This window comes from Chrysochloris asiatica, unplaced genomic scaffold (assembly GCF_000296735.1).
Source record: "Chrysochloris asiatica unplaced genomic scaffold, ChrAsi1.0 scaffold00464, whole genome shotgun sequence".
NCBI lineage: Eukaryota > Metazoa > Chordata > Mammalia > Afrosoricida > Chrysochloridae > Chrysochloris > Chrysochloris asiatica.
Genome location: NW_006408982.1, coordinates 768592 through 772334, shown reverse-complemented (window position 1 = coordinate 772334; position 3743 = coordinate 768592). Strand labels below are relative to the sequence as shown.

The 3743-nt window shown below is 41.5% G+C and overlaps 1 pseudogene; it reads right to left on the bottom strand.

Annotated features, from left to right (window-relative positions):
• Window positions 1-2758: 2758 nt before the first annotated feature.
• LOC102842104 lies at window positions 2759-3317 on the bottom strand (annotated as a pseudogene).
• Between the last annotated feature and the right edge of the window lie 426 nt (window positions 3318-3743).

The window sequence follows — 3743 nt, the reverse complement described above, 5'->3', positions numbered from 1 at the left end:
AGGGTTCCTGTGGCTAGACATTCAGAAGTAGTCCGCCTCTACTTCTCCTTAGTTTCTATTAGTCTGAAAGCTCCACTGAAACCTGTCCACCATGGAGAACCATGCTGATATTACAAATACTGTTGGCATAGCTTCTGGCACCACAGCAACATATAAGCCACCACAGTACAACACATTGAAATACGAGTGGTGGAACATGTCTAATGTAGAGCCAAATACATTGACAATGTTCTTTAAAAGTTAACTATTACTTAATATAAATAATAAATATGCATCTCCCATGTACTTTGATTTTCACAAACAATTATCTTTTCATGCTTCCAACATGTTTTCTAATTTACAATCATTATGTGTTCACATTGCACATAAAGCTGACATTCTTGCCCCACTCAAAGTAAAATATATGTTCTGACTCCCCTCTCCCTGCCCCCATACTAGCAGTAGTTTTGTTCACCTAGTCATTCATCATATTGAATAAGGGCTATTTTTGCCAAATAATCAGTTGGGTTAAAGAGTCCTCTTGTGGTGCTGTGGATTAATGTGCTGAACTTCAAAGCTGATTTGAACCACAAGGTCATTGGTTCAAGCTCACCAAGTGCTCTGAAGAAACCCTATACAGGGTCGCTATGGGTCAGAACCAATTTGATGGCACTTAACAACAACACCATTTCCCTTAAGATATTTGACCTCTTGACTAGAATATTTGATAGTGAACATAGGCACAAAACAACAAAGCATTGCCCAGTCCTCTGCCATCTTCACAATTGTCATGTTTGAGCCCATTGTTGCAGCAATTGTGCCAGTCCTCCTTGTTGGCAGTCACCCTCTTTTTCACTGATTCTTTACTATTCCAACCATGATGTCCTTCTCCAGGGACTAGTGCTTCCTAATAATATGTCCAGAATGCAATTGACAAAGTCTCACCATCCTTGTTTCTCAAAAGCATTCTGGTTGTACTTCATCCAAGACATATCAGTGGTTTGTTTTGTTTTGTTTTGTTTTTATTTTCTGTAAGTTCATGCTACTTTCAATATTCTTCATCAACACCATATTTCAAATGCATCAATTCTTCTCTGATCTTCCTTATTTCACATGAATATAAGTATATTAAAAACACCAGGCACACTTTATTTCTCAAACTGAAATCGTTGCTCTTTAAAACTTTAATGAAGTCTTCTACAGAAGATTTGCCTAATGCAATATGTTGTTTGAATTCTTGACTGCTGTTTCCATGAGCATTGATTGCAGAAGCTAGCAAATTGAAATCTTTAACTTCAATCTTTTCTCTATTTATCATGATGTTATTTACTGGACCAGTGGTGAGGATTTTGTTTTTTCTTTACATGGAGATGCAATCTATATTGAAAGCTGCAATTTTTTTATCTTCGTCAGTAAGTATTTCAAGTCCTCCTCACTTCCAGTTAACAAGTTTGTGTTAGCAGCATATCACAGGTTGTTAATGAATCTTCCTCCTATCTTGATGTTAAATTCTTCTTCATATAATCCAGCATCTTAGATTATTTGCTCAGCACACAGCTTTCCTGATTTTAAAACACTCAGTATCCCTTTGTTCTGTTCTAATGACTGCCTCATTATCTATGTATAGGTTCCTTCTGAGTACAATTAAGTGCTCTGGAATACCCATTTTTTGCAATGCTATCCACACAGACTGTTATGATCCACACAGTCAAATTCCTTTGCATAGTCAATAAAGCACAAATAAACATTTTTCTGATATTCTCTGCCTTCAGCAAAGATCCATCTGACATCAACAAGGATACTTTTATTTCAAGCGCTCTTCTGAATCCAGCTTGAATTTCTGGCATGTTCCTGTTGATGTACTGCAGTAATCATTTAAAAAATATCTTTGGCAAAATATTGCTTGCATGCAATATTATTGACATAGATAGAAGATTTCCACATTTCACCTTTCTTTGGAATGAGTACAAATATGAATCTTTTCTGCTGGCGCCAGCATACGCAGACCCTGGGTTGATCAGTGGCCCTGTGACATGAATGAAAATCCAATTCCGGGGCCCTCATCAGGATAGCAAGCCATGGACCCTGAGGGCCAAAGGAAGTGACCTCCTGACGTCCCAGGTTCATTGGTTTTTGTGAACTCACTGGTTGGCTACCTCTGTATAATTTTCTTTGGTCTTAATTGTAGCTTCTGAGAAAATGGTTTCTTTTTCTTTTTCTTTTTTTTCCCAAAATATACTCACATTAAATTAAAAACCGTATCTCGGTAAGGTAGACAGTTATGTGATTCTATGCATTCTGGGAACTTGGTGAGTTCTGGGTGGGGCTGCGCGGCGAGGGTTGAGAAGTGGAACCCAAGCACAGTTTGCAGCAGTTTACTCATGTCAATCTGTGGGTCACACTGAACACGTCATTAGCATCATCTGTGCAGGAAATGGTGCATGTGGAAGGGGTGAGCAAACTCTAGCCTCAATTTTGAGTTCATTAAAACTTTGTAAGAATTCCCACAGCCTGTACAGCAGAACTTCAAACAGAGTAAACATGTTAAGGTAAGCAGACAACTCTTTAGAACCCAAGGTACATTTCTTGCTGTGTGTTCACATCTCCATCTCCAATGGTCAGTTGTGGAGCTGTTCTTCTTTGGTACAACTTGGTCTCGAGCTGACAGCCAGGTGGAGAAGAGAGAGCACGTGAGGTGGGAAGGAGGGACTCGTTCTTGGTGGTTACGTTACAGATGACGGCATCACGCAATCCCTGGTCCTGCAGGCCTCTCCTTGTATCATTTGGCCTAACGCTTAATGTAGTCTTCGACTTTATTCTGGAAGTCCTCCTTTTCCCGCAAATGATGTTCTGCTGCTTCAATATCCAATGGATCATTGAAATTCAAAAAATCAGTAAATAAAGAGTTTAATCCCTAAACAACATCCTTCAGCGTCTTTGTGGGACCCCAGCCAGTGCTGTCAATAGAATGTTCTCGCAGTAAACTCAGACAGATGTCTCCCGTCTCTGTGATGTTGGGGTGCCAGATTCGGGTCAAACACTTCACTTTGGGGGGGCACCATGTTGTACGCATCATGAACTTCAGTTTCAAACGGAAACTTTCCACCTTGGTAGTAACCCTCATCTGGGGACACAGTCAGCTGGAAGTGGTGGAGTGTGTTGGGATCAGGAAAATGCACTGTACAGGTACAGGGTAAATTCACTTCAAGTTCTGCAACCTCTTTGACGAGCAGCTTGTCTGGCACAGACACCCTCCAGGTGGAGTCTGAAGCTGTAGCTGCTGAGCGGGACCCTTTGAGACCATCATCCTGCTTCAACTTGCTTGCCAGAGTGAGCATCCCTGTTGCCTCTGTCCTGGGCACCCCAAGACCGGCGAGGCAGTCTGGGGCCCAACACCATGCCAGGTCCCTGCGGTGTGGTGGCGAGCAGGGAATTCGGTCCCTCACAGCGGAGCCGGCTCCAGGGCGGCGGGACCGGAAGCAGAAAATGGTTTCTTTTACAATGCCTCTCTTAATGCCTTCACTGTGTTGGCAGTGCGTGGAGTCCTGGGAACAAATCTTTCTGAGGAACAAGCCATAGCCACCTGGGATGAGTGTCAGAACTGCTCCTTATTTGGTTATTCAGTTATGTTTGATATTAACTTAAAGCATGAGCTTTTGATATCCATGAACAATAATGGGTTTGAAATCCCTTTTTAGAGCTGAGGCAGTAAAAATTTCCTTAGATAACTTAGAAAGGCCAGGAATATGACAAAAGGTTTTTAG